At 42.1% G+C, this 23,022-nt stretch overlaps 1 protein-coding gene across 7 annotated transcripts in view; it reads right to left on the bottom strand.

The window, feature by feature from the left end:
- The window catches only part of ZEB2 (zinc finger E-box binding homeobox 2), a 184,064-nt gene that overhangs the window by 116,601 nt on the left and 44,441 nt on the right, over positions 1-23,022 (bottom strand). The gene's annotated exons all lie outside the window — the stretch shown is intronic.

Here is a 23,022-nt window from a genome sequence, read left to right as displayed (position 1 = left end):
CCGAAAGTGGCCGTACAAAATTACTTGTAGCTGGTCAGTTGACTTTACACAAAGAGACAAAAAAAAAATTAGAAAGGGTTGGCATCCAACTCATGGATACTTCCCCTACAGTTTGTAAAACGGGGGAAATAGGATGCAATTACCGAAAGACGAGCAGCAGAGTGCGGCCCGGATGGTATATTCCTTTTGATGTGCTATAAAATATATGAAAATGTGAATAAAAGATAACTTATTCAGTGTCAGTCTTACATATTTATAGTTTAAAAATCAGTCAAAGTTTATGTCCTGAGGTTGCACCTACAGGAAGCCAGATGTGTGCCTTCTGCATGTGACCTAAGACAGGCCTGAAGCAAAAACTAGATAATTTCTCGCTCATACTCTACACCGTCGATTGCGGCGGCTTTCTGAGGTGAGAGAAACTGACAGCACTAACTCTCCAGGGCAGAACTTTCCAGTCAAGTGGATCAACGGACTGAAAATCTCTTATGAATAGTCATTAGGCCTTCATTACAAACCCCTCACAACCCAGTTCTCTTTTCGCAACCAAATGCCTTTTGTCATCTTCACAAGGTGCATCATTTAATTACCAATTGATTTCTTTATATATGACAACATGTCAGATAGCAAAATACAGTGTATCTCCCTTAGGGGAAGAAGTCTGTTAACTCTCAGCATGCCAGATTACTGGGAATTTAGCTGCTAGACAGTTATTCCCTCTACTGTGCCTTTAAAAACAAATAACGTTCCAAACCGACCAAGTTTTACATTTTGAAACAGGGGTACTTACAAAAGGGGGAGGGGGAGAACGAAGGGAGAAGGGAAGCTGAAAATGTCGTGAGGTAATGGCTCACAAAAACTTCCAAAATATATATATATATTTAAAAACGGCCACCCCCCTCCCCGTGGTTTAGCTGCAACTAGCCGTGCAGATATATGCATATGTGTGTACGTGTCCACATGCAGACACAAATGCATAGATACTTGTTGCTATCTATGCAGCAATACACATGGCATTTTGAACACTTCAAACCATTGTTTGCATTGAGAATCTGTCCAGCTTCTGACTTAGCTTGCATGATGAATCTTATCCTTCACAACTGTCGCCTGATAATCAAGCCAGTGCTGTATTAATAAGCTGAATAATAAGGGAATTTCAGAAATGTACAGGACTATTATACCGTAACAATAAAACCTCAAACTGAGTAAAACAGAGCAGCGCTGAAGGTAGGCGTTGGAAAAGAATGGAACCAGTGTTGCAGTAATGCCCTCCATTGTATGCCAGTGTAAATGCCTGCTTCTTTCATACACAGAAGCCACATTACATGAGTCCGAAATGTTCTCAGAGCATCACTGTGTCTGGTTGTGATAGAACCTGGCACAGACAAGCACTGAAAGCTGACATTATACTGTAGGATGTGCTGCAGGTGTGCGGGCCCGCGAACGTGCTCTAATTACATATTTTCCTGCAGAGCAACAATTAAGGTCGCCAAAATAATTGCCAGTTTCTTAATCCCTCTCTAACAAGACTGACATAAGGAACGGTTATTTTTCTCTGGTTATTTGGAAAGCATTCCTCAAGATTTTGGTTCTTGCATCACGCTTCATCAAAACCTAATTCTTAAGTTCCAATGTGTGATTATACCCATTGTTGCTCCCCCCCTCCCACCTTAAAGCTTCAGTGAATTCAACTGCAACTAAAATCAGGACGAAAGGCTGATTGTGTAATATGGCATGCTGTCCTGACATTTTCCTGAGAAAAGGGGGTACCTATTTTGCCTGCTTTTGTATATTCAAGTGTCTGGCCCATGATTGCAACGGTCACACCACAGCATGGTAGAATACCTTCAGGGTAGTCTCTTAACATTTCTTGAGAATTCTCGGGCTAGGGCCAGGTTAATGATTATGCCATGCTCTTAGTTATGTACACAATGAAAATACTACTTGTATAAAGAACAGAATAGCCAAGCTCAAGTCACAGTTGATCCCAGGGATAAGGACTGGAAAGGGCAAAGAAGATTCCCAGGGACCAGCCTTCTCCTTGGCCCCTCTTCAATCCTGAACAGACACTACCTCAAGGAAAACTTACAGAAAAGGTGAGCAATAGATAATTGGTTTGGATGTTGCCTTGTTTTACAGAGTGACTGCATTAATGGATGGACCAGGAATGGTTAACAATTCGGCAACCTAACTGACGTTTTCACATTTGTCTTGTCTATCAGGTTGCCATGTGCAGTGCAGAAGTGCTTTCCATGTCTTTAACCTGACCATCATATTTACCCAGCAATTCATATTACTTGCAGGTATAAATCTTGTCTACTGTGGGGAAAACAATGCAGTCTTCTGTTGCTAAATCTTTGTTAACAAAAGGACTCAAAACCCAGCAAAACCAAGAAGATGGAAGGAATGTGCTCCAAAGCATCTATCTGCAATGTCTGTAGCATCAAGTGTAATGGCACAAAGGTGCCACATAGTTCTCTTTACAGCCATCATATTAAATGCTAGGAAAGTGGTAGTTTGTAAGTTAAATTCACCGCTGGCCCTGGAGGTCAGAGATCCGTTGATCTTTGTCTAAATACAGTGAGAGGGTAAGCCTAAGCAGATCTTTCTCAGGTCTATTCATTGGGGCTTTCTCCCAGGAAAGTATTCTTAGCATTCCACTGTGCGTCACCTTAAAACAGGAGTTAGTGTGTGCTAGTGTTCTTGCATCTAATTCTACAGTTTGGAAAACTAGTTAGAAAAATCATATGCTTCAGATTTTTCCCCCCCTCTTTCACATAAAGTTGCCACATGAGAATTATGAGCTAATAAAAGCACTGACTCATGACGCTGAGTGAAAAGACGACATGCCTCCAAAGGCTTTTAAAGGCTGGGGGAAGCCTTATGACAAGCTTTACACTACATGTTTTTGCCACCATAGGCCCAGACCAGGAAGAGAATTGCTTTTCCTTCTCCTAAGTATTACTGAGCCATATCACATGTTACATTTCTCTACCTAACAGGTTTTGAAGTGTATCATGTGAGTGAAACAAACAAAACTGTGTGCAAGCACATATCATACCGGTCTCAAGAGTTGTGACTGATGGTAGATTTTTGTACAGCATACATTCTGTGTCAAAACCCTGGTTAGCCTTTGTGTAATATGCAGCACTGCCAATGTGAAGGGTCCACATCTATGAAATGCCCCTACCGTGTGACTGGCACACAGCCCTGTAACAGAGTATGGTAAGGGTCCCCAACTGTTTTGAGTCTGCAGACACCTTTGGAATTCTGATGCTGCATGGTAGAAGCAGCCACAAAATGGCTGCCCCAAAATGGCTGCCACAGGAGGTCAAGCTGTACAGAAAATGGCTGCCACAGCTTACCTCCAGTCACACAGTGAAGATCCTTCTGCTGTGTTGGGAGCTGTTGCCAAAATATCTCCAGTGGTCAGTCAGAGGTCTTGATGGGAAGAAGGCCCAGCTGTCCCCACCCGCATTCACAAAACACTTGACATGCACCAAGAAAGGTGCCACAGCACCCACAGGCATCTCGTTGGGGACCCCTGGAGTATGGCAAAATAGAAGTGATTTTGCCCTTTCATCATATATCTTACAGAAGTTGAAAAATAATTGCAAGGCATCAGAAAAGTACACCAACTGTCATTGTGAGATGTGTACTAAGGTTTTCAGCACACCATCAGGCACCTAGATTCTCCTCAGATTGAATTAGCCAGTCCTTTTGGGGGCTTCTTATTAAACCTGCTTGACTTTGCTTTATAGGGGTTTTTTAAGTTTAAAGGTGCCATATGATGTCTGAACACTTGCACAGAGTTGGCAAAGCAAATTAAACCTGAGGTTCAGAATGTGGAAGAAACAATAATAGTGCTGATACAGAACCAGAAGCCTTTCCCAAAATTCACCATGGGTTGACAAATGTTTCTAGAGGAGAATTCAAACAGTTTTGCCAAAAAAAAGAGTCCTTTTGGAGCTTATTTGAGATGGCTCCCAGACCCAGGACAGGAAAGAAAGGACACAGTAGAGACTGGAGGCCTTTATCCTTATTCCTTAATTTAGGACTAGAATGTATGCTGACATGCCCTTAACTAAGGTACCGAAAAGCACTGGTGAACATCTAAATATGACAATCGAGGGAATTTAACATCATTAAATCAAAGTGGCATAAAATTCTGGTACCTCAGATCTCTTTCCATGTGCAAAATGAATGACAGACCGTTTCTTTCTATGGAGACTCTGATTCTACAAATAATATCCAGGGGTATATCCCGAGAACAATTGCACGCATCTACGTTGTATGAGTGATGTACACCGTTGAGACAAGACATGCCATCCAGTACAAGTCCTATCAACATCCTGCTGCATGCCAGAAATGTTATTCACTTGATGTGCAAAATAAAAATTCAAACAGCAGAGAATACGAACATTAGTGGAACAGGCAAGACCCTTCTTTGATCATTGCTGGCAATCGGAAAACTTTGCTCTGAGCATGTTAAAAGTAAACTGCTAGACTCCAGTCTGCCAGCTTTAATCCCAGTGGCAGAAGCAGGCGCTGTCTGTTAGCATTAAATATTTAAGAAGAGGTTGCGAACATAAACCTCTGTTCAGGGGTGTGGGTAAAAGTCCACTATTGAAACGCATGCTCCATCCTTCAGATGAGTTCCTATTGCTTATAGAACACTGATACTTGTCTTTTTTGCATTTCCTAGGCTTGCCCTTTTCTTTCCATGTTACCCCCTCAGACCGTTTACGCACTGGAGGTTTCATGCTGGGCTGCAGGCTGGAGTTTTAGTCATGGCAGGATGCCCTATCTCTTCCTGCACTCACCTGGGGGAGCATTTGGCCCGGTGCGCCTCATCTGCCCCTGATTTGTGTTCCTGCATGGGAACTGGGGCAGGGAAGTTCCCAGTGCATAAACAGTCTCAGCCTTTCTTCGAGACCATGCAGAACGGCTGTTTATAAATCCACCCCACCAAGTACTCCAGCTTAGTTCAGTGGCTCATGTGAAGAATCAAAAAAAGAGATCAAAGATCTGCCTCCTTACCAAATCACTCCAGAAGGATCCCTGGTTTTTTGCCCTTCCATCCACCGTAACGGACAGCGCCATTAAAAGGTGTATGGGTTTTAAAAAAGATTTTTAAAGATTTTTTTAAAAACACCACAAAAAAGGCAGTTAATTCAGGGGATATTTAAAAGTTCAAGGAAGGAAAACTTTCTGGTGTTTGAAAGCAAGCTGGGATGAGCTGGGTGTTTCAGATTAAGCTTCTATCAGGCCATGGCCTACCTGTCATAAACTGCTTTATCACCAGAAGTGCTGAGAATTCCATACGCACAAAGGTTAATAGGAGTTTTGGATTCTAAACACCTCTGAGACATTTTGTCATTATTATTTGGGAACTTTTATTATAGTGTTAGCCGCATACCTCTAGATAGCAGTAGTTAAGACAAGAGTAAGTTTAAATTGTACCCTTTGTCCATTTCATGTTTGAATTATTTCCAAGTGCAAGCAGGTAGTTTGACAAATAATATCTTTATATCTTTAAATTAAAGATGTGGAATGTGCTTCAGAAATTCTAAAGTCTATTGCAAAACAAATAAGTTAATGGTCAGAGATGACTACATGTTAAGAACATGAGTGTGTGTCTGAGCTAGAAAATACATTTTTGGGAGGGAACGGTTGCGTGAGAAAGATTCTTCAGGCATAACTTTGCAGATGATCAAAGTCAAGCCTAAATGCCGTGTTGTTGTTTTTTAAAATCAGTTCACATATTAAACAGTATTTCAGTAGATTTCCTTTCACACAGTGATATTTGTAATAAATGTTCTGCCTTTGTTTTAAAGTCAGTCCGTAGAAAGATGACATCAGCTTAGCAAACAATAAAGTGCCTGTAATATTGTCTCTAGAGGGCTGTTACATTTACTTTGTAGCAGTAAAATTCAATTTTCAAAAAAACACTACATGAATGATGTTAGGTTATTAACCCTATCACCACCATAAAACAGCATCATTGTATGCTGAATGTAGGTCACTATCTAGAAGCCATAAGTTGCTTTTTGTTAAATAATCTATTTAAGCTGCTTTTCTTGCCTACAGCCTGGGTTGTGTCTCTTCTGTTTGGGGGGCAAAAAAAAAAAATTCCAGCATTTAATCACAAGGCTTTTAGAAAACAAACACACTGCCTATTTGCATTTTAAGGTGTTCTTCCTTGACTGGCACTTTGAGTCACAGTTTCATTGCAAGCAATTTGGTGTAGAAGATCAGCCTGTGCTCATGGGAATTCTCACATGTCTGTATGCAAGGCAAGAGTAGGAAACACACCAGAAGACATTACGGACTGCCAAGGTATTTTAGGGCAGTTAATTTCTAGCAGGGCGACTGATTCTAGATGTATTCATTATTCCAGGCCGAGGTCTGCAGGGTGTGAAAAGAATTCTTTTGCGAGGCCACAATCAAAACCTAAAGCTCAGAGTATGCAGACCACATGATTTCGCAGGAAAAGAGGATTTGCATACCTGAGAAAAGCTATGAAAATATTCTGCTGTACTCTTAACAAATGTGTCTGAAGTACGTTTGTTCAGCAAAGGGTTAACTAGTTAAACTTCTACAACAATCCCGCCCCATACCCAGTAACTTTCCAAAAGCTGACAATAAGTAAAAGAAGTGCTGGTTATCCATTTTTAAAGGGATGGGATTGGTTTTTTAGAAGAAAAGGAAAGAGGATCAAACACCTCAATGCAACAAAAGGTTGTGTCAGAGGGCCCTCAATCACAAACCTCTTTAACAAGAGATCTTCCAACCTTCCAGAGCAGTTACCCAGGCAGCACCGCTAAAAAGTTCCCTGACATGAAAAGAACAAAAACCCAGGGACAGAGGTAGCTATTGTTATGCACACTCCTCTTTTTTCATATATATTCAGCCTCCCCCCCCCCAAAAAAAAGTTTTTGCATAAGCTATTGGGGAAGGGGGAATAGTAGTGCTGCTGGTTTGAAAAGGACACCCCCTTACTGCTTGCTTCACATACCTTCTGGGTTGTGAGCTGCACCCAGTGGATTCTCTGCAGGGAACTCACCTGATAAATGGCGAGGTGAGATTCAACAGTATGTTAAAGCACACACCCGCAATGCCTAAATGGCGAGGGCAGAAGGATAAAAGCCTTCTGATTTTCACCCCGGATTCAGCCTCTCCCCCTTTCTGAAGAGGAGCCGAGTTGTTTCTACACAAAGAATGTAAATTATTTGCATTTACAGCCATCAGGTCTTGAAGGTATCCGAACAGCATGGAAGAATTTTCCACTTAAACATAAATTATTAACACGTCGGAGTTTTCATTTGTTTTATCTCCTGATGTGCAATCTAAATAAATAAATGGCACAGTTTACAGGATTCACCACCCACTTTCCCTGCACTTGGAGGAACATATTTTATAAACAAGCTGCTTTGGCTTAAATAGGGGTGGCACACCAGATTCTTCATCCTTGCATCGCTTATCTTTGTCTCCACACGTCTGAGGGTTCGACCCCCCCCTTTACTAAAACAAATGTATCTCTAGTATTTCATCAAGTTTTGCTGTGTAATATCGCTAAATAAACATCACAGTGGTTTATTCATAAAATATTCATCTTTCAAAATGTTCCATCCTGTCCTCTCCTCCTGGCTTTACCTATGTTTACAAATATGTAAACCTTGTTAATGTGTCTCGGCTGGGAACTCAGGAGAAATGACCCTCCTTGAGACAGGAGCACCAGCGAAGAAGTGTATTATTTCAGCTGGGAAGAACAGCAAAGCTCTAGGATGATACTGATTGATTAAGACCAGATGGGATAGCCACACATAGGTGCGACCGAAATAGAAACATATTGCAAACATCCCAGCTATTGAGGTTGGGGAGGTACATGCATCTCGGCCTACCTTATCTGCCTCCTGACAGGTTCTAGAATTTAAGAATGTTAATGGCCACACTAACTTGGATTCGCCTTTAGTTTAGTGATATGAACCGCAATGAATCAGGCATGAAGTTATGTTTCAAAAATAAATCCATGCCCCCCCTCCCCAATCCACACACACTCCTCATCAAAAAATGACAGCTGGTGTGTTACTAGGGGGGAAAGCGCTCTTATTTGCCCTCAAATTAATTCACTGGGAAAATGCCCCCCTTTACATGCATATGTACGCTCTCTCTGTCTCTCTCTCTCACGCAGACATTTTTAAAATGAAAACTTTTTACTAATAGCAAAGGCCACATCCTCACCCTAAAATTAAACTTTCAGAAACCACAGAAAGGAATACATGCAGAATTAGTGACCTCTGGTTTGGAGAAGAATGTTTCATTGATACTGTCTTGGCTTTTATGTTTATTGACCATAAATTGACTCTCTCTCTCTCTCTCTCTCTCTCTCTCTCTCTCTCTCTCTCTCTCTCCCTCCCTCTGTGTGTGTGTGTGTGTGTGTGTGTGTGTGTGTAATGCCTTGGTTGCTCTTCACTGAAAATAAAAGCTAATAGGCTGAATCCTACCCACCTTACTCAAAAGTGCAGTGAACAGGAGAGGACTGCGTTCTATCTCTGCCAATTAATTGATGAAAACACTCTTAAATCCTGCACAGACGGATAGTGACCAATGTTGTAGCTAGTGCTCCCTTCCAAACATACATTTTCTTTTAAATTCTTCAATGGCCTGGGGTACACTTTATAACTAGCAACAATATTTATAGAAACTACCTAAATGTCCCTATAAAATGAATCGCTCTCGCTAAAATAAAATCTGGCTTCTCTGTGTTAGTAGTAACACAGAAATAACTAAAATTAAAGCAACACTGTATGGAAGAAAATTAGCCCCCTGGGTCTATTTTAACTGTTTACTAGTCTTTTATTTATTGTCTTTGAGGACCTGAAATCTGGTTCTTTGGAACTGTCCCACTTGACCCAAATATATAGGGGGGGGTGTTATGAACAAGCCCAAAGTCTTGTTCTTTTATTATTAAGAGCTACATATTCACGACCTTTTTGCGAACCCTGAAGAGCACAACAGTAACTGGTTTGAGGAGGGGAGAAAATCTTTTGGGGGGAAACAAGATCCTCAAGTTTCTCTTTCCCCCTATAACGTATGTTCTCCTGAGCAGGAAGGTTTAGCTCATGGTCTCCCTCACAGAGGTCTGAATCTATCACTTACATGCTATAAACATCCTCAAGTTTCACAGTGAGCATTTGTTCATATAGTCTTTACTTCTGACAACAAGACACACACACACAAAGCATTATTTTTCCTCCAATTGTTCTGAGGAGCTGAAAGCAGCGCATGTTGTTTCCTCACAACAACCCTATGTGGTAGATTAGGAGAAAACCCAGCCAGTTTCAAGGCAGAGTAGAAAACCACCATTTGAATCTGAGTCTCCTCATCCAGCTCTCTAACCACTACACCACAACTGGCATGTTTCTTGCCTATATTATAGAAAGCTAATATGCTTTTCCTGGTGGGTGGTATCCAATTCATTTCATTCAAAATTAATCATATAGTCTGAAATACACTAACCACTTACCCCCAGCTTATTTCACTGGAGTCCCACTGAAGTGTCTGGAACTATTCCAAGACTATCCACTCTACACTGAATCCTAACAGCCAGCTTTCCCAGCTCAAGTAACGGAAGGAATTTGACTGAAGCCTACATTGCAAGTTGGACCTGTGCCTGTTTATTTGTCAGGGCCACAGGGTTTGACCTGGCTTACTCACAAGTAAGGGTGTGCAGGACTGAATCCTGCTTTGTTCCTACTCAAGAGCTTCAGTTGAACAGGGTGGCTGAGTGGGTAGCGAGAGTTTAAAGTGGTGGCACACACAATAATGTTCACAGGAATTTATTGTAAAAGAGATCACAACTGAGCTGGCAACTATGCCAACAAGAAAAACATGCTTTTAAAGAAGCCCGAGGAATGCTCTCGCATAATGATATGAAAATATTTGTCCAGTTTCTCCAATGAAGATGTCTTTATTTTCTTTACAAGGCAGGTGATCATTGTAAAGGATTTCTTCAACCCCAGCTGAAAGATAAAACTGGCCTGTGTAAATAGGAATTGTTATTATCAAAGGGATTTTTTTAAAAAAAATTGGCATCACAGATTGCAGATCCTGAGAATGTCAGACCTCGGTGGCATCTCAGAAGTTGACACTGACAAGGAGAAAGGGTTTATAGGGGATATATGTGGTCTTCTATGTGTGTTTTTTGTAATTGCTATTTTATTTATATTGTAAACAGGTTTGAGATCCACAAGGTAGAGAGATGGCTGATAAATGCTAGAAAGAAAGAAAGAAAGAAAGAAAGAAAGAAAGAAAGAAAGAAAGAAAGAAAGAAAGAAAGAATGCGTGCGTGCGTGCGTGCGTGCGTGTGTGTGTGTGTGTGTGTATATTAAAGAGTAATGATGTGTGTGTGTGCACGTGTATACACACACAAGGCATTACTCTTTAACTTTGTTGGCTATAATTATTTATCTCCTGTACATCTTTCTTTTGCTTAAGAAAAATGCTTTTAATTTATCTGTTCATGCACTCAACTGAGGTCATAGCTGGCTCTCTTCTAATCTCTCTGTTATCACATCAGTATCACTTTTAAGACAGTTCACAACAATTTTGATGGATCTTTATATGGTAACTGGACATCATGGATCCTATGCATGTTTACTCAGAAGTTCCACTGAGTTCCTTGTGTCATAATAGCAATCAAGTATGCACAGGATTCAAACCTTCAAAAAATGCAGTTGCTTATACATGTCACCTAGTGTCTTATAAAACGGATGAAACCTCCACTCTTTCATTATCAACCAGCATCCAAAGAGCTGCATGAGCCTTAGGTTCATGTGAACAGGTTTTGCATTTTTAACTTGTAAAAGCAGCATTTCCACATCACAAGTAGGACTGTCTAAGGTAACTTTAAAATGGATAGCATAGCCAGCAACCTGTGGGACTTCAAGCCTCATAGTCACTGGGTAGAAGCCAGGGGGATGGATCATTGTAACCTGAGGCAGATGCATGGGAAGATCTGAAGCAAGGGCTCTGTCAGCACTATTTTTGCATATGGTCAGTGAATGGTCAGCAGTGTCCCCTGATAAGCAGAGATTCAAATGGGTAGCCGGGTTGGTCTGAAGTAAGGAGATCATAGTCTGAGGAAGGGTGCTTGCACTCGAAAGCTCACACCCTGAATAAATCTTTGTTGGTCTTAAAGGTGCTACTGGACCCTGATAAGGATGTGAGTCCTTCCTCCCCTCCCTTCAGCAACAGTGGGCAGAGTCCACATCCTACCTCCATGTCTCCCAGATTACAGATCTGGTATAAGGCCCACACGGACTTTTGACAGATATGCTATGGGAGTTTCCTGCTGGCTACTTTAATTCCCAGGCACTTGTGAGTTTGATCTGGATTCCCATGGCACATGAGGACAAGATGGGGAAATTGCGTGCAGGGAAGACTTAAGCCTCTTATCCTCATGTGCTATGCTCTGTTCCCAGAAGTTTGGAGATAAATGTGAAGTACGATGGGATTCCTTGCTGGGAATCAGGCATGTATATGGAATATTACAAGCATCTAAAAAAAAAAGTAGCATCAAAAACCAAGAACCCATTCATTGTATGAAAAATTCAAATTGCATTTTAGGGATCAAATACAGCAAGCCCTTATTTCATTTCACTCACTCTCCCTTCCTACCCCCCAACCCCTTTAATGAGCTTTGCATGTTTTCCATGCCACCAAACTACATGTTTGCATTTGCATCTGGAAACAGGAGGAAAGACAGGTGGAAGGGACAGGTTGAAGGGACATTGCAGGGGACTTCTGTCCAAACCACCCATAGGAAAGCTTACTCTTCTGTTATGAAGACAAGCTTCTGCACATGAAATTACTGCAGGAAGTAGAACCTAAGCCGTTACCATTTACGGCAAGGGTAGTCAACCTGTGGTCCTCCAGATGTTCATGGACTACAATTCCCATGAGCTCCTGCCAGCATTTGCTGGCAGGGGCTCATGGGAATTGTAGTTCATGAACATCTGGAGGACCACAGGTTGACTTTCCCTGATTTACGGAATGCAGCACAAACTGCACTGCCTCCTCATCTATCACATCACAAGAAAAACCTTCCTGTTTGGACGCACCTATCCTAGATAGTAATTTCTTTTAAACGAGGACTGCCATTCTGAGCTGCAGGGACTTACCAAAATTGGGGTGGTCTAGAAACATAACTGGGCCAAAATTTGTTTGAAATGTGAACACACTCAGTACTGCAAAACTGGAAGTTGTGGCCTTATTTTAATCTGATTGTTACAGACTTTATGCTTGTTGGTCATTTGTTTCCTTAAACCTCCCACACCCATCATTGCCCTATGAGCATACAGCATGCAGGCAGCATAGTGGCTCCCACATGTCTTTGTTGGTACAATGAAACTTTGTTTTCAGCTCTGTAAAGTTTTCCATAAAACAAGGCAGATTAAATGCTTTACAGAGTTGAAGAGGATGCATGGTAGAAACTACTAAAAAAACTGATCAATCCGTAATGATTCCCACATTCCTAATGAGAATATGTAGCTGTTCTTCACACACTCAAGGATCAGAACCCTAACCAAATTTAGAATCATAACACTGTAAGAGGAAACTATCCGGAATTTCAAGAAAAGCTGAATTAGGTTTTGCAAATGGGCACATATGTTGCGCTTCTTGAATGGTGAGGATCTTGGAGGAAGTTTTTGCCTGTTTCTCATCTAGTTTCTCCTCCCCACCAAGAACAATCGGCAAAAAACAAGTATTAAAACAGTATTAAAAACAACTGAACTGAAGCTTCAATTCCATTGATGTGAATGAATTTAGCTGCAGTTAAGTAGACCTGCAACCATGGACCAATGTAGAGTCTTCCCAAAAAGAAAGTAGAGACTAATAATATTGGAGTTAAAAGGCATTTAAATGGATTGCAGCCACTTTAAATGCCTTACAGGTGAACTGTCAATTTGCAGAAGGCAGTTAAAGGGACCAAGATCCCTTTAAATGCCTCAAACTCAGGATTCACTCCAATCTGCAAGTTCACAGCTCGAAGTGGAGAATGCATTTAAAAGGATTGAGATTTCATTAATTGCCTTGGATGCAGCATTCACCCCAAGCTGTGACTTCACAGCTTGGAGTAGAAAAGGCATTTAAAGGGATTTTAGTCCCTTTAAATGCCTTGAATTCATGGGGCTAAAAAACTTTGGTATTCTTTGGTATTTGCTGAATTTGTATACCATATCAGTACTGGGATCCGGAAATACAGGGGTGTGTGTGGCCTAGTTCAATATACCCAACTCCCAAAAATACTGGGGGGAGGGGCAAATTATTGTAGAGCAAATTACTGCAAACTCTAGATTAGAAAATCTGTGGGGGATTTGGGAGTAGAGCTTGGGAATGGTAGGGTTTGATAAGGAATATTGCACAACAGAGTCCATAAGCAACAATTTTCTCCAGTTCTAATTCTGCAGATCTCCATACCCAATCTGGAGATTGGAAGCCCTCTAAATCCATATGTATTTTATCTGGTTATACCTCAATATGTTATAGAGGCAGTCAGCTCATAGTACCTTGATATTTTACCACAAGCAGTTATGCATCTCATATCTTAAACAGCATCCCAGAATTTCTGTGTGATGCCACTGCAATCACCACTTCCCTTCATATCTCTCCTCAGAGCCTACCTTTCTCATGAAATCTCAGCACTTCATCCCCAAACAAAATGTTTAGGAACATATGTCTGCATGTATTCACATTTAATCCTTGTCACTACTGACCAAGCCTTTCCTCTTCTCTTTGTGTTACCTTGTATCTCCTTTACGATGTAAATTCCTTGAGTGTTATATAAAAATAGAAGTTAGACTATTCATAACTACAGACCCAGAACATGGTTCAGAAGCATATTGCATAGCAACCATAATTATGAAGATCTTGGAGGAAAGTCTGAGGAGCTTGGGATTATTCAGTTTATGAGAAAAGCTAAATAGGGAGAGGATAACATATAAAGGTTTATAAAATTATGCATGAGGCAGAGAAAGTGGAGAGAGTTTCCTCCCCATAATACTGGCACTTGGGAGGACCTAATGAAGTTCAGACAGACAAAAGGAAATATTTACTAAATAATTATATTGTGGGATTCACTGTCTGTCAGTGGATGTAGTAATCATCACAAGCAGAAATGGCCTTAAAGGAGGGTTAGACAGGTCTATCAGTGGCTACTAATAACTATGGAGACTGAATGGGACCTACATATACAGAGGCAATAAACCTCAAAAGCCCAGAGCTAGGAAGCAACAATGCAAGCAATTGGGCCCATGAAAAATAGTTGACTACCTTTTACATTTGGCTTGCACAGATCCATCACTCTCCCGTGTCCTGAACTGGCCTCTCTAGTCTGTTTTTCTTGTTCTCCTGTTTTTTCTTTTTGTACCCTCTGAGCCTTCCCTCCATCACAGAAAATAAGATCCCTAAAATCTGGGAAGGAAGCAGAGGATATGCTAAGAACTCAGTAGATGACATGCTCTCCTCTCAGTCAATATGTACAGAGGCAATAAACCTCTAAAACCCCATGCTAGGAAGCAACATGAGGCGAAGGTCTTGGCTTCTGTGCTGTTTGTTGGACCTTCAGGGCAACTGGAAGCCACTGTTTAAAACAGTACATTGGACTAGACAGACCACTGGTCCGATGCAATAAGGCTCTTCTAAACCTTTTTGAAGTGGGTACATACCAACTCAGAACTGGATGGGGCACCACCTGAGAATCCTATGCAAAGAACTGCATTCTAAGATGAAAGAAAGGTAGGATATTTGTATACAGTGAGGAACCACAAGAAAACTGGATACAGGGTGAGGAACCACCAGAAACCTGAATAAAAGGTTCTGAATGGGGACAGAGTGGGCATTCCATCCCACACCCACACATACACACATAGAACATAGGAGTAGCCCTTGAGAAAGGAGGCCAACTGAAGCAATTTAACTTCAACCGTGACTTCTAAACAGGCAGTTCCCCTATAGGCACAAATACAGCTCATTATTATGGTGAATATTCTCTTCCATCTTTATTACAGCTGTACTAGTGCTGGGTAAAAACTTTTAAGACAAAGGCATTGTGGCTTTCTGGTGTTTATTCAACAACTGGTTATCTGAAATTAGAACTCAATTAATATTCCAAAACCATTCCACGGCAGCAGACACATAAGGAAAGCAACAGAAAAACTGGGGTGTCCATGATGATATTCCAGAATGCCAACTCATGGATTCTTCTACCTCAAAAAGGAAGGCATGGAAGAAATTATGTGATAGGGTTTGCAGAGGGGCTGTCAGTGAATAGGCCCTTTGCGTCAGAAATGCTAAACTTATGACTGGAGACATCCAGTATTTTGGGCATTCTTTGAAATACAGGCTGTTCATCTGCAAGTTACAAGAAAGTATTCTAAAGCTCATTTGAAAACCCACTGGCAAGGATTTTAGGTTTCCTCATTTTCTTTATAAATGATCTCTTAGTACAAATCAAAAAACAAGGTAGAGAGTCTTCAGACTTAGGGTTGCGAAATACTTGAAGACCTTAGGGGTGGAACCAGAAGCAGCTTAAGAATTTGCAGGGCCCATAGCACCAGAGCCAATTTAGGGATTTGCGGAGCCCTAGCAGAGTACAATGGCAGTGGGAGAGCAGCCAGACTGAGAGCGGAGGGCCTCTCACAGTGGAAACAGGTGTCATTCCAAGTGTCCCTCAAGAGGGGAAAGTGAGGAGAGAGGCTACAGCACTGATCCATGGGGGGGGGAGGCTCCATGTGGGGCCCCTCGAAGCTTGGGACCCATTGCACATGCTAAGTGGATAAACTGGCCCTAGGTGAAGCCAGGAGGGGGTAAGATTTGGGGTGGAGAAGGACCTCAGTGGAGTATAACGCTACACAGTCAACCCTCTGAAGCAGCCGTTCCCTCCAGGGGAACTGCTTTCTGTCACCACAGAGAGTCTTCAAATGATGCCATGCTACTTTCTTGCAACTTCCTTAGGAGATGATCTTGCTGAAAGTGTGGGTGTCAAAGCTGTTTCATAGATCATGTGGCTCCCTGCTAGATGTCCTTCTGCTTTAAGAAATCCCCTTTAGTATACAAATTACCCAACCTGAGCGAACAGGGTAGGGTGAGCTATAAAAATTTAATTGTGTTGTTGTTGATGTTGTTGTTATTCATGAATGTAACAAACTCATTAAGGTTGCCAAATTCAGGTGGTGACATTTCAGGATATCTGGGGGCAGAGGCTGGGAATAGCACAGTTTGGACAGGGGGAGTGACCTCAGGGGTAATCTGAAGTCATAGAATCTGTTCCCTGAAGTGGCTGCTTCCTTCAGTGGAACTGATCTCTGTCATCCCAGGAGATCTCCAGGCTCACCTGGAGGTTGGCAGCCCTCAAACCCATCCATCATTTAAACCAATTATCTCTGAATATTATTTTATTAGCCCGATGGAAGTTAATTTTAATCATAATTTAGAATGTTCAATGTAATTTTTATCTTAAGGCGGTCTATCTCAACAGGAATGTAAAAGCTGACATTCTTTTTTTTAAAAAAACTTTTTTAACAATTGGCATTTTCTCACAAAACAGCACGTTTCCTGATAAAATATACAGTGGTGTGGGCTGAAAAGTGCATGCATTGCAAGCTGCGTTATTAGAATGTTTAAATATTAATTATTCTACTGTGTAGTAAAGATGCCGACTAATTTTCTAAAAGTTGCAATGTTAGATTTCATCTAAACTTCAATTGTTAAGCAAAAACTAAAAGACCAGCAAGTTTAGTCTGCTCCAGAATATTTATTTTTATTGGTTTCTGCAAATTTTCTTTAAAACAACAACCCATAAACCAACTTTAACCCCTCAGCTTTAATCTCTGCCAGTATGACTCCAGCAGTATATTGCACAATGACAGTTTTTCTTGAAACCAACACAACTTGGGGGAGCTAGAGGGAATACACAGAACTACAAAGGTCAGTTTTAACTGTTACAAGCCAGGTTTTTTTTTGTTATGCATGCCCCTGTATAAAAATACGCTAAATATATGCGGCTCTTTTTTTCTCCCACAGTTATTCCTGCTTAAAGTACCCTTCAGCTGTTCATCTGTGAGCCTGTTCTATGGTGTGAAGAATATTGTTCAGGTGGTACCTTTTTCTGGTATGTGAGAAAGGCTTGAGAGACAGATGGGTAGACAGCTGTACAATGCAACATAAAAGTAGAAGGACTTGCATTATCCTTCACGGAAAACAAAAAGTATTTAAGTGACTGAGTGCGAGCAGCAGGAAAATGGGCACAGCCGTAGGAGGCAAAGAGTTAAGCTGCTCCTTCCACAAACACACACAAACACACACACACACACACACACCAGAATCTCTTGATTCCTTAAGTTATGCGAAGCACAAGCCCCTGCGATTCGGAAGCAAGGAGATTCACTTTTGAGTTCTTAAGAGAGAGAAAAAACAAAGAAATAGTGCGTGCCGAGACTTCTAGGCTTCGTTCCGTCACTCATGGATGCCCTGCCAGGATTTCCCACCTGAGACAGATTGCGACGCATGTTCAAATCACTCATGCACAAGAAGCAATACACAAGTTCAGTGTAAAGCCACTTTAAAAGCTCATAGGGTGCATACTTTACTTGTACAAAATACCTTATTCATGATGGAACAGTGAGGGCCTAGGTAATTACTTGAATCAAGGTGGCCTCAAAAGTGTTTAAATCTACAAGGACACTTAGAGCATGAATAATGCAAAATAATTTGCATCTAAATTTTTTAAGTGTTCTTTATTCAAAAACTAAAATGCAGTCCCGATTAAAGTTTGATGAGTGAAAGCTGAACACTTCAGGCCCACTGTGAACCGTCTCCTATTTGTGGAAATTATTTCAGACAGTGGGAAAAGGGACAAAAGGGATGAAAACAAGAGAAGTTGGTGATTGAGCGGCCTGATTTTAAAGCCATCCGTGGTTGACAACGTTGGCGAGGGGAGAACTGAGACAGGTCAACACGACATCCCTTGACAAGAGTTACTGTGCAAGCAACCAGCACATGTATCAGCCAAAGTAAACCAATGTCCTTTTGAACATCGGGCTCTGAGAGTGCTACCTTTTGTCTCTGCTAGTCTGCATAATACTTTTTTTTTCTGCATAATACTTTTGATGAAAAAAAACCCCACATAATTTCCCCCTCCTTTGGAAAATATGACGCTTAAAATTAACAGAGTACTCTATAATGGCTTGAGGTTCTGCACTTCATGGTTTCAGAAGCGTTTTTTCCACACACACAAAACGTTGATCCCACTGACAGCACAAACTGAAAACTAAACAGTCTGGCAATGCTCTGAATGTTGTTTCTTTTCTTTTTTTTTAAACATAAGAATGCGTTTAGAACTGCCATAGAAATTGATTGAAGGCAAGAGAAGACAGACCAATGTGGCACAGTGCTAACCTATAGAAGAGGAGCATATCAGAAGCAGCAGTTTCCCCATTCAAATGTTTGCAGTCGTGGCCTTAAAAGTCCATAAATCCTGTCTCCTTGCCAGGGTCCGGCCCTGCCTGTCCCTCAATCAAGCACGGAGTGGCCAAGAACTAAGCTGTGTTCTAAAGAAAGGAGGAGTTGCGAGAAATCGTAACAAGCTCCATATTTTGCTCCCTCCAAGTAAGACAAGAGCCATGTTGCGAAGTCTGAGGTGAAATGGCTGCATAATTAATTCGAGGGCTCTTATGGACAAGAATGGCCTTCTGGAGAATTTAGTTTTGTCGCCTGTCTTCACTAACAGAAAGTCTAGCAAGGTTCCAGCAGGTTGCTCACCCCCCCCCCCAAAAAAAAGAAAGAAAGTCTGCTGGCTTTGACATTAATCTAACTTCCCCTGGCCAACGTATTTTCCTTCCCTATCTAAAGACTTCCAGTTTATCGGGGCAGTCTGAAAGTGGGCTGCCCCCTGGATTGGACTTCCAGATGAGTGTGCTCGCCACGCTTTCTTAGCGAGGGCACAGGCTACATTTTCTTGGATTTTGAACAATGAGGACATTTTTTTTTAAACTCCCTGAACAAAGATTTCCCCAGCAACAGACCCCCTGCTCAGCGGGTCACCTATCCTTGCGACAGTTTTTCTTTTCCCACGCTAACCCTAGGGCTCATTTGCATAAGGTCTCTGTTGTGACAATTAGTTTCAGGTGAGCTGATTTCTATGCCGCTTGCCCAAGACGATACACAAGCTCCGGGCCTCCCTGATCCTGGGCCTAATTGCGACTGACTGGCACCAGACACAATCGCCCTCTTGATTCAGCAAATTGTCTCGCAAGTTGCTTGTTGTGACCTCGCAACGCACAAATCATATCATGTCAGGCCAGCGTAGTAAACAGCAAATAAAGTGAAATTTGGGGATGAGGAGGCATCTGAATGTTTCTTCGACTCTCCCTTTTTCTTAAGCCACTCTGATCGTAGCAGACTCCAGGCACAAGGCCTGTTCGGGAGCGATCATGATGGACTGCTTCCCCCACCACCACCACCACAACTGGACTCCTTGAAGGGGCAGCCATATTGCTGGGGAAAGACGTCCCTACATTGTTGCTACCTATGCAAGAATGGCGTGACCAGAGGGACCAGCTGTAAAACTTCCCTGCATTTCTGTTTCACAAAAATAAGCTTTGGTATTTCACAAGTCCATCAATATGCATATTATCAAGGTATCTTGTCAGCTCTCCAAAACCTGGGGTGGGGGGGGGACCAAAATAGTTAAAGCCAATGAGTCTTTCCTCTGTGCCCAGTAGTCAAAGAAATGCAAGTACTACCCCCCTCCTGATGCTAGAAAAGGACAGCAGAGAGAATTAGCATCAACCCCAGAGAATTTTTTAGAAGGGCAGGTTTCCAAAGGCTGCTGCTTCCCTTCCCTATTTGCCTTAATGCTAAAGTGGATGTTTCTTTTTGTCCACATGGTTCCGCTTGGTGTTACAGTCAATCCACAAACTTCAGATCTGCCTAGATATTAAGGACGAAAGCCCAGTCTCTTTATCCTCCTGCAAAAGCCACCTTGAATCCAATCCAAGATCTGATTGAGATAGGGGGGAAATATCTTGATCAAATCAAAGACAATAAAATCGCAGCTAACCATAATGATGTGCCATTAACATGGCAAAAAATCTCATGGAGACCGGTGGTATTAGTGGGTGACGCATCTCCCTCAACCCTGAAATGCTCCGTCCTGAATCTCATAGACTGTGCTATTCGTTGCTTTCATTTATTGACATTAAGGCTGTAGGAATTTACACCTTGAGTATGATGGAGCATAAACTAGCTTGGGATTCAGCCCTCCATTGTGCTTGGTCCTTTATAAACAGAAGGTGCTCTTCTGAAACCCTACCTACCTCAAGCCAGAGGTCAGATTTAGGCAACCTACTGATTTTATTGAGCAAGAGGCTTAAACATTTACCTACTATGCATATTTATGAAAGGGTGGTTGAATTGTTCTGCTGAATCAGGTTTCTTAATACTAGATTGGCTGTGGTCTGTGGCAAAAATTCAGGCATTACTTGTTTCAAAGAAGCAATGAGATCTTAAAAATTTCAGCTGAATTAATCCGTTGATGGTTTCCCCTATCCCAAACCCCAGGCAATGAAAACAAATGGGAGAGGTGCAAGACCAGGACGATTCGAATTGTATCTTTGAGGTTTGTATAAAACTTCCCAGGGGATTGTGCTCCATAAAAACATCCTCTGTATTTGCACAGTATCTGATATCAAAACGTTATAAACCTCAAATGTGATCACAGACTCCAGGGTGGGTTAGCAAAAGTTTGTTAAAAAGATCCTTTGAAGCTCACAACCATTTGCAATCCTAAAACCTGATGATGGGCAAACTGGTCCTTTTGAAATATGATCGAAGGAATTTAAACATCACCTCCGCGCTTAGATCAGCAATCCAATATTTTCGCCAGGGGAAATTTCATCTCTTATTGATGACATAAAGCCTAATTCTTCTTGTCTTAGTACAAATCCATTGAATTAAATGGCACCACTCCAGATTTGCATACCTCCAAGATACAAATGTACCATCTTTAATTTTATTAATATGTTGAACAGCAGTCACAAATGAAAGGGGAAACTAGTCCGTTAGCACAAGGATCGGGCTGAATGCATTCTAACCTACAGCATCACATATAACTGAAGAGTCACAAGAAAATGTGCAGCCAAAGCCAACAACCTGTGCACTTTTTCTTCCCCGCACAATAACAACAATGAAAGCAGGTGCTGAGGGCAGTCGTTACACAGAAGCACACATTGCTTGTCCTGGCGACAAAGAGTGGTTGCCTGTATCTTAAACAGAAGGAGATTTCACTTGGCATAATACTGGCAGCCAGCTTTCATTCATGCCTCGCCATTCCCTCGCCCCAAAAACATAGTTTCTGCAAATTACAAAGAAGTTCAGCTAGCACTTTTCAAAAGTGAAAACACCCTGTGTGTAGAAAACTATGTGGCGGGGAGATTACGATCCTGGATTCCTTCCTGACGTGCTGAATTTCCGCATACAGCAACTTCTGCACTTGGTGCATCCTACAGACAGGTTTGCCACCTTGTTTGCTGTCTGTAACAGCTAGGTCTCTCGTAAAAACTAATTCCTCTCCAACCAAGTTTACTTTGGGAAGGACAAACCTGTTGCGAGACCTCACCTCTTCTCATAAATGGCTTCACCGTGCGACCCCAGATACACAACTTGCATAGGAATACTTTCTATGTGATGATAGCGGCAGGAAAGATACTTTTCTGTGAATTAATTGCCAGCTGGAGGACATTTGATCTGGAAGGACCTGAACGGCTGGCCCTGGCTATGTGAAGGGTTTCCAACCTTCAGGTAGACTCGAGAGTTCTCCTAGGATTACAGCTGAGCTCTGGAGCAAATGCCAGCTTCAAGGGGTAAACTGTATGGCATCACATTATGCCCGCAGAGCTCCCTCACCTCTGCAAAACTCCTCCCAGGTGCATCCCCCACATGTTCAGGAATCTCCCAACTCAGAGCTGATGATCCCACTAATGTTGCTGAGTCCCTGCTGGCCACCAGTGGGGGATTGGGGGGGGGGGGGTTGCCACATCCATCTCGGAAATCCTGGACATTGAGGGCTGAGCCTAGGGAGGACAAGGACCTCAGTGGGGACAACGCCATACAGACCACCCTCCAAAGCATCCATTTTTCTCCAGGACAACTGATTTCTGTAGTCTGGAAACGAGCTGCAATTCCAGAGAATCCCTGGGTCTCACCTGGAGACTAGCATCCCTACACCCAATTCATGTGCTGTTTCTCTTCCACTACTAAAATGTGAGCTTGATGCAGTGGTTAAAAGTGGAAGCCTCTAATCTGGAGAACTGGGTTTCATTCCCTCCTCCACATGCAGCTGGCTGGGAGACCGTGGGCCAATCACATTGTGTCTGTTGTGGGGAAAGGAAGGGAAGGCTGCTTTGTGACTCCTTCGGGTAGTGAAAGTGGGGCATAAAAACCAACTCTTCTGCTTAAAGCCTATCTAGTGATTCCTCCTTGTAGTAGAAAAGTAGCGGTCTTTGAGTTCACCATCAATAGCATCACTACTCTTCCTGCCTCTGGCAACTCTTGTTGCTTCCTTCCTCAGAGACATCCCACAACAGCATTCACTCTGTCTTCACTTCTTCCTCCTCGGCTTTTCTGAAAACTTTCCTAAAAGTTCCAGTGCTTAGTTCTTTTCCAAATCTCTCCAGCTACATTCTTAAAAACAAGTTTGTTTTACTCCCTTTACTGCTCCCCCTCCGGCTGTCCTTCACATCTTAATTCCTGTGCTGTCCTACTTCCCTACTCCTCTTCTGTAAAGATGACCAATCCAGAATAGGCTTCAGTTTTGGGGAGGATCCTTCCCCTGGCTCTGCTTCTAATGGTCTTATTTCATTTATGGATCATGGTTAGGGTACTCACTGGATTTCCCACCCTTAGGTTCATACAGCAGAGATGGGAATACTGAAAACCACATCAGTTTATTAACAAGGAGAC

Source organism: Paroedura picta, chromosome 2, assembly GCF_049243985.1.
Source record: "Paroedura picta isolate Pp20150507F chromosome 2, Ppicta_v3.0, whole genome shotgun sequence".
Taxonomy (NCBI): Eukaryota; Metazoa; Chordata; class Lepidosauria; order Squamata; family Gekkonidae; genus Paroedura; species Paroedura picta.
The sequence above is the reverse complement of the archived record's forward strand: the minus strand, read 5'-3'. Positions and strand labels throughout refer to the sequence as shown.